This window comes from Anopheles funestus, chromosome 2RL (assembly GCF_943734845.2).
Source record: "Anopheles funestus chromosome 2RL, idAnoFuneDA-416_04, whole genome shotgun sequence".
In the NCBI taxonomy this organism is placed as follows: domain Eukaryota; kingdom Metazoa; phylum Arthropoda; class Insecta; order Diptera; family Culicidae; genus Anopheles; species Anopheles funestus.
In genome coordinates, this window is record NC_064598.1 from 87,001,751 (window position 1) to 87,016,640 (window position 14,890).

The following is a 14,890-nucleotide window of genomic DNA, read 5'->3' on the forward strand; positions in this document are numbered from 1 at the left end:
AAAAACAAAAGATTCGACACGATTTTCAACTTTAAACTGCCGGAACGGGCACGCCGGTGCGGGAAAGTCGATGAAAGCGCAAGTTAGCTGGTTGAGCGTTGAATGATGAAGGATGTGTAGAGAAGATGCTTGAGCGTGGCACGAATTATTGTGCAATTTTTCTAAATCGGTATTGATGTGGGTTACTTTAAGTTACCTATGTGTGCTTTTGGGTTAAGGAATGCATCGGCTAAACGTCTATGTTCATTGACTTTTTTTGTATGGAAAGTGGTAAAAATAGGTTCGAAAAAGGGTAGTATAGTTTTATTCTATTTAAACTTCTATTTAATGGTCCCTTGTCATTTGTTTCTCATGTCTGGAAAACAATTTTTCAACAGATATTTTTCACCTAATTTGCTAAAACCATCTGTAGGCTTTATTTTTAAATTAATTTCTAGTCCTTTTATACAAAAAATAGTGACAATAGTTTGATAAAAATCGCTTTCTGTTACAACAAAAATATTTGATGTACGATGGTTTTTCACGGATCGCTGGTGAGTGCCTTAAACTCATTTAGTTTAGCAGTGCTGGAGAGAAAGGTTTTTAAAAACGTTAAAAAAATTGACGGTTTCGTTGAATGTGTATGTTTTCATACAGCAACGCTTTCCATTTAACATATGAAAAAGTTTATCTTTTAAAAATTAAAAACATTCCCTTTTTACAAACTTCTCAGAATATATCTTCCTTGAAACGAACTTTAAAAGAAAAAATTAAATTATATAATAAAAAAGATATCAATTTTCGTCTTACGAAAATAGAATATCTCTTAAAGATCAGACACATTTTAATGAAGCTGTTATGTTCACCCTTATGGGGCGCAACTTTGTTTTAATTACTTCGAAGACATGTTGTTCCAAAACCAATCAAACTTCTCAATGTTGCAAACAGAACTAAAATAAACAATAACGTACTGAAACAATAAAAAAAAGCATTCACCTCAAGCAACTCACGCTTTCACGCTTATAATCCATTGCGTGGGAAACTGTATCTATGTATTTACCCGAAAGCTCAAAACAATGCAAAAAAAACCTCCAATCCCGTCGAAAAAAGATTGTTGTGGCTTTTGTTCTGAAGCTAAGCACTTACCATGCACATTAGGGTTTAGTTAAGCAAAGCGTGCAGTGCCACTGGTTTAGACGCACCCAGTAATTTGCTGCTTCATTTAATGTGACACCGACACGGTGGCCAAATTTGTCAAACCAACAACTACCAGGGGCATCACCTTATGCAAACACGCGTAAAGACATGTGAACACCATCAAAGCGACAACAACTTAAGCCGGTGTTACCACGGACAACGTAGGGGACGTATTAGTTTTGTCCCAGTTTATGCACGTCACCTGGTTGCTAGCGCGATAGTAGCGAATTTCCGCACCCGAAACTACTTCAAATGGTACCATCATCTGGAGAGACGGGCGAGATCTTGATTTTGGACCAACCGGAACGGTGTGTATGAATGTTGCATCCGACCGAGCATCAAAACATCAAACGCATCCGGTCCTATGCTTGTGTTACAAAACACGAACACACACACACACACACACACATGCAAAGTTTTGTTCACGGTAATTTAGTGCAAAAGCATGATCATATCAAACGATGCTATTATTATGTTCGGAAGGTTTTGCTCTTTTTTTTTGTTCCCGGCCATAATACTATTCGAGCCCGCGAAACTAAAATTAAATCCGCGAAGGTGGTTTTGTTTTCGAGTGTTTCAGTTGAAAATATGATTACCCGGGATGTGGTTTTATTTTCAGGTGGAAAATACCACGCAACATGGTAAATAAACATACAACAAAAAAAACCCTTTATTGCAATGATTGTGTAATAGCAACAATTAGTAATTAAAAATTTGCCAAAGTAAGTGGAGTAAGTTTCATTTTCCATTATTTTTACGCTGTCTACTTTAGAACAATGGAAAGCCGGGCGGATTTTTTTTTCAGATTTTTCAAAAGGTGCAAAAGTAACTAATTTCTGCAAACATCGTTTGATGTGGTACACGCACCATAATGCATAGCTATTTTAATCAGGTTAAAGCACTTTGATGTTTGCCCTTTATACGTTTATGTATTTTTTATCTGTGCAGCCTTTTTTTTTATTGAAATAAATAATGAAAGTACTCATGGGGAACCAATTAACTATTGAAACCACTTGAAATTGGCAACATAATGATTTTAAAACCACATTTAAAATTGGTTTAGGATATTTTATTTGCAATATGATGCAGTTATTCATTCAACAAAAATAAAACCACCCGAGCCAGAAAGCGTTCTAGAGGGCCATTAATTTATAATTACTACAAAAACCAATATTAAATGCAAACCTGCATAATTGGAGCATTCGTGCAACTCCCCGCAATAACTTCCAATATTAGTGTGTATAGCTAATCAGCAATATCAAGCTCCCAACATTACCCAATTGACTTGCCCGTCATATTTAGGTGCCATTAAAATTAATAAGCTCCAATAGGAAACCACTCATTTCACTCACATCAGGCAGCCCGGTTTCGCCCGGTAGCGTCAAACAGTTCATAAAAATTTCGAACCTCAAACAAAAACCGGACAAGCCCACAAAGCCTGAACCCGGCCGGACTGTGTCACGTCCACGATAATGAGCACATTAGGCCCGAACGCACCAGATCAGCGCTTATCGTTTGCGAGGTATTAATAAAGTGAACCTCCCGGTCAATCGCCCGGCCCCCGGTTCAATGTTGTGCAATGAGGGCTGGCGTTAAAGAGCTTCGGTTAAGCTAACGGAACGTCAGCTACGTTCACTTTAAGACGAGCAGACTCGATCATGGCATGATCGTACCGAATGTTCCCATACGCACCAGCAGCCCTTTCAAACCTGATCGGGAAAGTTCGTTGATTTATTCTGCTTAATTGTAGCCAACAACGGACCAGCGTAAGCGATCGCGCGCGCGCGCGCCAACAGGTTCCATAGCACGGGTGTAGTAGAGCCGGCACGCACGCGATCTCGTGACATCTCGTACAACCCGACGTCACACCTTCAAATGGTAGGGAGGGGTTCAACAACGTGCCCGAGTGGCCTTCAGACCATTGTCCAAAAATGATCTTATGGCATTCAAAACACCCTTGATGCAGGTGCCGTGACAATATCCGAAAAACTTACAAACTGTTGACGGAATTCGGGTGACTTCCAACTCAAAAATATCGATCGCCCGAAGCGATGCGCCGTGGCGCAACCCGTGGTCAGGATGTGGGACATTAAGCTTGCGGCAGAAAAGCTCTAACCGGAACATGAAGATGTACCGAGTGTTGGACACTATTTGCAACCGGTGATCGTGCTTGATCGTAGCCCGGTACAACAAACGACAGTACGCTTCCATATTCCACATGGCTGGTCGACCATAACGACCGTGTAGTTCAAGTTCACGCATCGGGTGCGCTTTCTTCGCAATGGATCGCGACCCCATCGCCATTGGTCGCAGATTACGCAACTGTTTGCCGCTCGGCAGAGTCGCGATGAGCTGCGATGAATTATGGATGAAAACATGCCTGTGGATGTGAAGAGACTGGGTTGAAAACATAAAAGAAGTAGTTTGTCGGATATGATCTTGATCTTCAGTTAATTGCCTTAATATGGTCCGACTGTGACGCTATCATAAATATCCTCAACTTCACTTGGGTGGATGTGTTAAATAATACGAAACTTTTCATTTAGCGATTTGTCAAGAGATGCTTGTTGTGAAGATAAAACTGATGATGAGTTCGCTGTTTACTGTGGACCAACCTTAAGGCGGTAACATTTAAACATTGCCAGCAGTTTTTTTTATGCATCATTGGACCACATATCGGAAACAAGGTTGTCTTGAAAGTGAAAAAGAAAACTGTAACAACAATCTGCAGTCGCAGACCCAGCGTGGGGTCAGGTTTGTGGTGTAATACCGTTATTAGTGTTCGGTCAAGTAGCTCTTTTGCAAGAGCGGAGCGCACCTCTCTCGCTCTCTAAAGTGTGCGGTGCGCTTGAGGTAGTTCCACACGGAGCACTTCACGCAGGAGCGATTCCTACGATACAGCTACCTCTTTTTCCCGTGAGCTGTGCGGGAGCGCGCGCAATAAGATGACCGGAGCGATTGAAATAACTCTTTCGCTCTAGACCCACTAGCTAGCCTTAGGAATTTTTCAAGTTTTTTGAATTTTTGTTATTTTTTAATCTTTTTGTTTATTGAAAGCATTATTTGAGTGAAAAGAAACTTATTGCAACCAATTGGCATTAAAATAAATCAATTTAATTTTTTTTGCAAAATTTCTCAAAAAAATGGCAAGGGGTACCCCTTATGAAATTTTCGAGTTGAAAATTTTTTTTAAATTTTTTTCTGATTTTTTATTCTTTTTTGTGTTTAAAGCATTATTTGAGTGAAAAGAAACTTATTGCAACAAATTTGCATTAAAATATATCACATTTATAAATTTTGCTAAATTGCTGAAAAATGAGGAAAACTTTACATTTGCTCAAACAGGGTATGGAACTTGGTTCCTCGAATAACTTCTGGTACAGAAATCTAAGGGCATGACCGTCCAAGAAGAAAATGTAGCCATTAATGCCATCTATCGACCACAGGTTAAAGATTGGCGATCCGTTGGATACCGACCGAGTTATAGGAAAAATTTGATGCAAAAATGAATAAAATTTTACATTTTCTCAAACAGGGTATGGAACTTGGTTCCTCGAACTTCACAGACTTCTGAGGGCATGGCCGTCCAAGAAGAAAATGTAGCCATTGGTGCCATCTATCGACCACAGGTTAAAGATTGGCGATCCGTTGGGTACCGACAGAGTTATATGCAAAACTTGGTGGAAAAATCAGCCTAGGAGATAGGCAATTTTATAGATTTTTTTGTTATTTTATTACAAATTTTCAATCTTTTTCAATTTAAAGCTATATTTGAGTGAAAAGAAACTTATTTCAACCGATTGGCATTAAAATAAATCAATTTAATTTTTTTTGCAAAATTTCTCAAAAAAATGGCAAGGGGTACCCCTTATGAAATTTTCGAGTTGAAATTTTTTTTTAAATTTTTTTCTGATTTTTGATTCTTTTTTGTGTTTAAAGCATTATTTGAGTGAAAAGAAACATATTGCAACCAATTGGCATTAAAATATATCACATTTATAAATTTTGCTAAATTGCTGAAAAACGAGGAAAACTTTACATTTTCTCAAACAGGGTATGGAACTTGGTTCCTCGAATAACTTCTGGCGCAGACATCTGCGGACATGGCCATCCAAGAAGAAAAAGTAGCCATTGATGCCATCTATCGACCACAGATTAAAGATTGGCGATCTGTTGGATACCGACGGAGTTATAAGCAAAATTTGGTGCACAAATGAAGGAAATTTTACATTTTCTCAAACAGGGTATGGAACTTGGTTCCTCGAATAACTTCTGACACAGACATCTGAGGGCATGGCCGTCCAAGAAGAAAATGTAGCCATTGGTGCCATCTATCGATCACAGGTTAAAGATTGGCGATCCGTTGGATACCGACAGAGTTATATGCCAAACTTGGTGCAAAAATCAGCCTAGGAGATAGGCAATTTTATAGATTTTTTTGTTATTTTATTACAAATTTTCAATCTTTTTCAATTTAAAGCATTATTTGAGTGAAAAGAAACTTATTTGAACCAATTGGTATTAAAATAAATCAATTTAATTTTTTTTGCAAAATTTCTCAAAAAAATGGCAAGGGGTACCCCTTATGAAATTTTCGAGTTGAAAATTGTTTTTAATTTTTTTTCTGATTTTTTATTCTTTTTTGTGTTTAAAGCATTATTTGAGTGAAAAGAAACTTATTGCAACCAATTGGCATTAAAATAAATCAATTTAATTTTTTTTGCAAAATTTCTCAAAAAAATGGCAAGGGGTACCCCTTATGAAATTTTCGAGTGGAAAATTTTTTTTAATTTTTTTTCTGATTTTTTATTCTTTTTTGTGTTTAAAGCCTAATTTGAGTGAAAAGAAACTTATTGCAACAAATTCGCATTAAAATATACCACATTTATAAATTTTGCTAAATTGCTGAAAAATGAGGAAAATTTTACATTTTCTCAAACAGGGTATGGAACTTGGTTACTCGAATAACTTCTGACACAGACATCTAAGGGCATGACCGTCCAAGAAGAAAATGTAGCCATTGGTGCCATCTATCGACCACAGATTAAAAATTGGCGATCCGTTGGATACCGACCGAGTTATAGGCAAAACTTGGTGCAAAAATGAAGAAAATTTTACATTTTTTCAAACAGGGTATGGAACTTGATTCCTCGAATAACTTCTGGCACAGACTTCTGAGGGCATGGCCGTCCAAGAAGAAAATGTAGCCATTGATGCCATCTATCGACCACAGGTTAAAGATTGGCGATCCGTTGGATACCGACCGAGTTATAGGCAAAATATGGTGCAAAAATGAAGAAAATTTTACATTTTCTCAAACAGGGTATGGAACATGGTTCCTCGAATAACTTCTGGCGCAGACATCTGCGGACATGGCCATCCAAGAAGAAAAAGTAGCCATTGATGCCATCTATCGACCACAGGTTAAAGATTGGCGATCCGTTGGATACCGACCGAGTTATAGGCAAATCTTGGTGCAAAAATGAAGAAAATTTTACATTTTCTCAAACAGGGTATGGAACTTGGTTACTCGAATAACTTCTGACACAGACATCTAAGGGCATGACCGTCCAAGAAGAAAATGTAGCCATTGGTGCCATCTATCGACCACAGATTAAAAATTGGCGATCCGTTGGATACCGACCGAGTTATAGGCAAAACTTGGTGCAAAAATGAAGAAAATTTTACATTTTCTCAAACAGGGTATGGAACTTGGTTCCTCGAATAACTTCTGGCACAGACTTCTGAGGGCATGGCCGTCCAAGAAGAAAATGTAGCCATTGATGCCATCTATCGACCACAGGTTAAAGATTGGCGATCCGTTGGATACCGACCGAGTTATAGGCAAAATATGGTGCAAAAATGAAGAAAATTTTACATTTTCTCAAACAGGGTATGGAACATGGTTCCTCGAATAACTTCTGGCGCAGACATCTGCGGACATGGCCATCCAAGAAGAAAAAGTAGCCATTGATGCCATCTATCGACCACAGGTTAAAGATTGGCGATCCGTTGGATACCGACAGAGTTATAGGCAAAACTTGGTGCAAAAATCAGCCTAGGAGATAGGCAATTTTATAGATTTTTTTTGTTATTTTATTACAAATTTTCAATCTTTTTCAATTTAAAGCATTATTTGAGTGAAAAGAAACTTATTTGAACCAATTGGCATTAAAATAAATCAATTTAATTTTTTTTGCAAAATTTCTCAAAAAAATGGCAAGGGGTACCCCTTATGAAATTTTCGAGTTGAAAATTGTTTTTAATTTTTTTTCTGATTTTTTATTCTTTTTTGTGTTTAAAGCATTATTTGAGTGAAAAGAAACTTATTGCAACCAATTGGCATTGAAATAAATCAATTTAATTTTTTTTGCAAAATTTCTCAAAAAAATGGCAAGGGGTACCCCTTATGAAATTTTCGAGTTGAAAATTTTTTTTAAATTTTTTTCTGATTTTTTATTCTTTTTTGTGTTTAAAGCATTATTTGAGTGAAAAGAAACTTATTGCAACAAATTCGCATTAAAATATATCACATTTATAAATTTTGCTAAATTGCTGAAAAATGAGGAAAACTTTACATTTGCTCAAACAGGGTATGGAACTTGGTTCCGCGAATAACTTCTGGCACAGAAATCTAAGGGCATGACCGTCCAAGAAGAAAATGTAGCCATTGGTGCCATCTATCGACCACAGGTTAAAGATTGGCGATCCGTTGGATAGCGACCGAGTTATAGGCAAAATTTGATGCAAAAATGAATAAAATTTTACATTTTCTCAAACAGGGTATGGAACTTGGTTCCTCGAATAACTTCTGACACAGACATCTGAGGGCATGGCCGTCCAAGAAGAAAATGTAGCCATTGGTGCCATCTATCGACCACAGGTTAAAGATTGGCGATCCGTTGGATACCGACAGAGTTATATGCAAAACTTGGTGCAAAAATCAGCCTAGGAGATAGGCAATTTTATAGATTTTTTTGTTATTTTATTACAAATTTTCAATCTTTTTCAATTTAAAGCATTATTTGAGTGAAAAGAAACTTATTGCAACCAATTGGCATTGAAATAAATCAATTTAATTTTTTTTGCAAAATTTCTCAAAAAAATGGCAAGGGGTACCCCTTATGAAATTTTCGAGTGGAAATTTTTTTTTAAATTTTTTTCTGATTTTTTATTCTTTTTTGTGTTTAAAGCATTATTTGAGTGAAAAGAAACTTATTGCAACAAATTCGCATTAAAATATACCACATTTATAAATTTTGCTAAATTGCTGAAAAATGAGGAAAACTTTACATTTTCTCAAACAGGGTATGGAACTTGGTTCCTCGAATAACTTCTGGCACAGACATCTGAGAGCATGGCCGTCCAAGAAGAAAATGTAGCCATTGGTGCCATCTATCGATCACAGGTTAAAGATTGGCGATCCGTTGGATACCGACAGAGTTATATGCCAAACTTGGTGCAAAAATCAGCCTAGGAGATAGGCAATTTTATAGATTTTTTTGTTATTTTATTACAAATTTTCAATCTTTTTCAATTTAAAGCATTATTTGAGTGAAAAGAAACTTATTTGAACCAATTGGTATTAAAATAAATCTATTTAATTTTTTTTGCAAAATTTCTCAAAAAAATGGCAAGGGGTACCCCTTATGAAATTTTCGAGTTGAAAATTGTTTTTAATTTTTTTTCTGATTTTTTATTCTTTTTTGTGTTTAAAGCATTATTTGAGTGAAAAGAAACTTATTGCAACCAATTGGCATTAAAATAAATCAATTTAATTTTTTTTGCAAAATTTCTCAAAAAAATGGCAAGGGGTACCCCTTATGAAATTTTCGAGTGGAAAATTTTTTTTAAATTTTTTTCTGATTTTTTATTCTTTTTTGTGTTTAAAGCCTAATTTGAGTGAAAAGAAACTTATTGCAACAAATTCGCATTAAAATATACCACATTTATAAATTTTGCTAAATTGCTGAAAAATGAGGAAAATTTTACATTTTCTCAAACAGGGTATGGAACTTGGTTACTCGAATAACTTCTGACACAGACATCTGAGGGCATGGCCGTCCAAGAAAAAAATGTAGCCATTGGTGCCATCTATCGACCACTGGTTAAAGATTGGCGATCCGTTAGATACCGACCGAGTTATAGCAAAAATTTGGCGCAAAAATGAAGAAAATTTTACATTTTCTCAAAAAGGGTATGGAACTTGGTTCCTCGAATAACTTCTGGCACAGACATCTAAGGACATGGCCGTCCAAGAAGAAAATGTAGCCATTGGTGCCATCTATCGACCACAGATTAAAAATTGGCGATCCGTTAGATACCGACCGAGTTATAGGCAAATCTTGGTGCAAAAATGAAGAAAATTTTACATTTTCTCAAACAGGGTATGGAACTTGGTTACTCGAATAACTTCTGACACAGACATCTAAGGGCATGACCGTCCAAGAAGAAAATGTAGCCATTGGTGCCATCTATCGACCACAGATTAAAAATTGGCGATCCGTTGGATACCGACCGAGTTATAGGCAAATCTTGGTGCAAAAATGAAGAAAATTTTACATTTTTTCAAACAGGGTATGGAACTTGATTCCTCGAATAACTTCTGGCACAGACTTCTGAGGGCATGGCCGTCCAAGAAGAAAATGTAGCCATTGATGCCATCTATCGACCACAGGTTAAAGATTGGCGATCCGTTGGATACCGACCGAGTTATAGGCAAAATATGGTGCAAAAATGAAGAAAATTTTACATTTTCTCAAACAGGGTATGGAACATGGTTCCTCGAATAACTTCTGGTGCAGACATCTGCGGACATGGCCATCCAAGAAGAAAAAGTAGCCATTGATGCCATCTATCGACCACAGGTTAAAGATTGGCGATCCGTTGGATACCGACAGAGTTATAGGCAAAACTTGGTGCAAAAATCAGCCTAGGAGATAGACAATTTTATAGATTTTTTTGTTATTTTATTACAAATTTTCAATCTTTTTCAATTTAAAGCATTATTTGAGTGAAAAGAAACTTATTTGAACCAATTGGCATTAAAATATATCAATTTAATTTTTTTTGCAAAATTTCTCAAAAAAATGGCAAGGGGTACCCCTTATGAAATTTTCGAGTTGAAAATTGTTTTTAATTTTTTTTCTGATTTTTTATTCTTTTTTGTGTTTAAAGCATTATTTGAGTGAAAAGAAACTTATTGCAACCAATTGGCATTAAAATAAATCAATTTAATTTTTTTTGCAAAATTTCTCAAAAAAATGGCAAGGGGTACCCCTTATGAAATTTTCGAGTGGAAAATTTTTTTAAATTTTTTTTCTGATTTTTTATTCGTTTTTGTGTTTAAAGCCTAATTTGAGTGAAAAGAAACTTATTGCAACAAATTCGCATTAAAATATACCACATTTATAAATTTTGCTAAATTGCTGAAAAATGAGGAAAATTTTACATTTTCTCAAACAGGGTATGGAACATGGTTACTCGAATAACTTCTGACACAGACATCTGAGGGCATGACCGTCCAAGAAGAAAATGTAGCCATTGGTGCCATCTATCGACCACTGGTTAAAGTTTGGCGATCCGTTGGATACCGACCGAGTTATAGGCAAAATATGGTGCAAAAATGAAGAAAATTTTACATTTTCTCAAACAGGGTATGGAACATGGTTCCTCGAATAACTTCTGGCGCAGACATCTGCGGACATGGCCATCCAAGAAGAAAAAGTAGCCATTGATGCCATCTATCGACCACAGGTTAAAGATTGGCGATCCGTTGGATACCGACCGAGTTATAAGCAAATCTTGGTGCAAAAATGAAGAAAATTTTACATTTTCTCAAACAGGGTATGGAACTTGGTTACTCGAATAACTTCTGACACAGACATCTAAGGGCATGACCGTCCAAGAAGAAAATGTAGCCATTGGTGCCATCTATCGACCACAGATTAAAAATTGGCGATCCGTTGGATACCGACCGAGTTATAGGCAAAACTTGGTGCAAAAATGAAGAAAATTTTACATTTTCTCAAACAGGGTATGGAACTTGGTTCCTCGAATAACTTCTGGCACAGACTTCTGAGGGCATGGCCGTCCAAGAAGAAAATGTAGCCATTGATGCCATCTATCGACCACAGGTTAAAGATTGGCGATCCGTTGGATACCGACCGAGTTATAGGCAAAATATGGTGCAAAAATGAAGAAAATTTTACATTTTCTCAAACAGGGTATGGAACATGGTTCCTCGAATAACTTCTGGCGCAGACATCTGCGGACATGGCCATCCAAGAAGAAAAAGTAGCCATTGATGCCATCTATCGACCACAGGTTAAAGATTGGCGATCCGTTGGATACCGACAGAGTTATAGGCAAAACTTGGTGCAAAAATCAGCCTAGGAGATAGACAATTTTATAGATTTTTTTGTTATTTTATTACAAATTTTCAATCTTTTTCAATTTAAAGCATTATTTGAGTGAAAAGAAACTTATTTGAACCAATTGGCATTAAAATAAATCAATTTAATTTTTTTTGCAAAATTTCTCAAAAAAATGGCAAGGGGTACCCCTTATGAAATTTTCGAGTTGAAAATTGTTTTTAATTTTTTTTCTGATTTTTTATTCTTTTTTGTGTTTAAAGCATTATTTGAGTGAAAAGAAACTTATTGCAACCAATTGGCATTGAAATAAATCAATTTAATTTTTTTTGCAAAATTTCTCAAAAAAATGGCAAGGGGTACCCCTTATGAAATTTTCGAGTTGAAATTTTTTTTTAAATTTTTTTCTGATTTTTTATTCTTTTTTGTGTTTAAAGCATTATTTGAGTGAAAAGAAACTTATTGCAACAAATTCGCATTAAAATATATCACATTTATAAATTTTGCTAAATTGCTGAAAAATGAGGAAAACTTTACATTTGCTCAAACAGGGTATGGAACTTGGTTCCGCGAATAACTTCTGGTACAGAAATCTAAGGGCATGACCGTCCAAGAAGAAAATGTAGCCATTGGTGCCATCTATCGACCACAGGTTAAAGATTGGCGATCCGTTGGATAGCGACCGAGTTATAGGCAAAATTTGATGCAAAAATGAATAAAATTTTACATTTTCTCAAACAGGGTATGGAACTTGGTTCCTCGAATAACTTCTGACACAGACTTCTGAGGGCATGGCCGTCCAAGAAGAAAATGTAGCCATTGGTGCCATCTATCGACCACAGGTTAAAGATTGGCGATCCGTTGGATACCGACAGAGTTATAGGCAAAATTTGGTGCAAAAATGAAGAAAATTTTACATTTTCTCAAACAGGGTATGGAACTTGGTTACTCGAATAACTTCTGACACAGACATCTGCGGACATGGCCATCCAAGAAGAAAAAGTAGCCATTGATGCCATCTATCGACCACAGGTTAAAGATTGGCGATCCGTTGGATAGCGACCGAGTTATAGGAAAAAATTGGCGCAAAAATGAAGAAAATTTTACATTTTCTCAAACAGGGTATGGAACTTGGTTCCTCGAATAACTTCTGGCACAGACTTCTGAGGGCATGGCCGTCCAAGAAGAAAAAGTAGCCAATGATGCCATCTATCGACCACAGGTTAAAGATTGGCGATCCGTTGGATAGCGACCGAGTTATAGGCAAAATATGGTGCAAAAATGAATAAAATTTTACATTTTCTCAAACAGGGTATGGAACTTGGTTCCTCGAATAACTTCTGACACAGACATCTGAGGGCATGGCCGTCCAAGAAGAAAATGTAGCCATTGGTGTCATCTATCGACCACAGGTTAAAGATTGGCGATCCGTTGGATACCGACCGAGTTATATGCAAAATTTGGTGCAAAAATCAGCCTAGGAGATAGGCAATTTTATAGATTTTTTTGTTATTTTATTACAAATTTTCAATCTTTTTCAATTTAAAGCATTATTTGAGTGAAAAGAAACTTATTTCAACCAATTGGTATTAAAATAAATCAATTTAATTTTTTTGCAAAATTTCTCAAAAAAATGGCAAGGGGTACCCCTTATGAAATTTTCGAGTTGAAATTTTTTTTTAAATTTTTTTCTGATTTTTTATTCTTTTTTGTGTTTAAAGCATTATTTGAGTGAAAAGAAACTTATTGCAACCAATTGGTATTAAAATAAATCAAATTAATTTTTTTTGCAAAATTTCTCAAAAAAATGGCAAGGGGTACCCCTTATGAAATTTTCGAGTTGAAAATTTTTTTAAAATTTTTTCTGATTTTTTATTCTTTTTTGTGTTTAAAGCATTATTTGAGTGAAAAGAAACTTATTGCGATAAATGCGCATTTAAATATACCACATTTATAAATTTTGCTAAATTGCTGAAAAAGGAGGAAAACTTTACATTTTCTCAAACAGGGTATGGAACTTGGTTCCTCGAATAACTTCTGACACAGACATCTGCGGACATGGCCATCCAAGAAGAAAAAGTAGCCATTGATGCCATCTATCGACCACAGGTTAAAGATTGGCGATCCGTTGGATACCGACCGAGTTATATGCAAAATTTGGTGCAAAAATGAAGAAAATTTTACATTTTCTCAAAAAGGGTATAGAACTTGGTTCCTCGAATAACTTCTGGCACAGACTTCTGAGGGCATGGCCGTCCAAGAAGAAAAAGTAGCCATTGATGCCATCTATCGACCACAGGTTAAAGATTGGCGATCCGTTGGATACCGACCGAGTTATATGCAAAACTTGGTGCAAAAATCAGCCTAGGAGATAGGCAATTTTATAGATTTTTTTGTTATTTTATTACAAATTTTCAATCTTTTTCAATTTAAAGCATTATTTGAGTGAAAAGAAACTTATTTCAACCAATTGGCATTAAAATAAATCAATTTAATTTTTTTGCAAAATTTCTCAAAAAAATGGCAAGGGGTACCCCTTATGAAATTTTCGAGTTGAAATTTTTTTTTAAATTTTTTTCTGATTTTTTATTCTTTTTTGTGTTTAAAGCATTATTTGAGTGAAAAGAAACTTATTGCAACAAATTCGCATTAAAATATACCACATTTATAAATTTTGCTAAATTGCTGAAAAATGAGGAAAACTTTACATTTTCTCAAACAGGGTATGGAACTTGGTTCCTCGAATAACTTCTGGCACAGACATCTAAGGGCATGGCCGTCCAAGAAGAAAATGTAGCCATTGGTGCCATCACAGAAATTGGCGATCCGTTAGATACCGACCGAGTTATAGGCAAAATTTGGTGCAAAAATGAAGAAAATTTTACATTTTCTCAAACAGGGTATGGAACTTGGTTACTCGAATAACTTCTGACACAGACATCTAAGGGCATGACCGTCCAAGAAGAAAATGTAGCCATTGGTGCCATCTATCGACCACATATTATAAATTGGCGATCCGTTGGATACCGACCGAGTTATAGGCAAAATTTGGTGCAAAAATGAAGAAAATTTTACATTTTCTCAAACAGGGTATGGAACTTGGTGCCTCGAATAACTTCTGGCACAGACATCTGAGGGCATGGCCGTCCAAGAAGAAAAAGTAGCCATTGATGCCATCTATCGACCACAGGTTAAAGATTGGCGATCCGTTAGATACCGCCCGAGTTATAGGCAAAACTTGGTGGAAAAATGAGGAAAATTTTACATTTTCTCAAACAGGGTATGGAACTTGGTTCCTCGAATAACTTCTGGCACAGACATTTGAGGGCATGGCCGTCCAA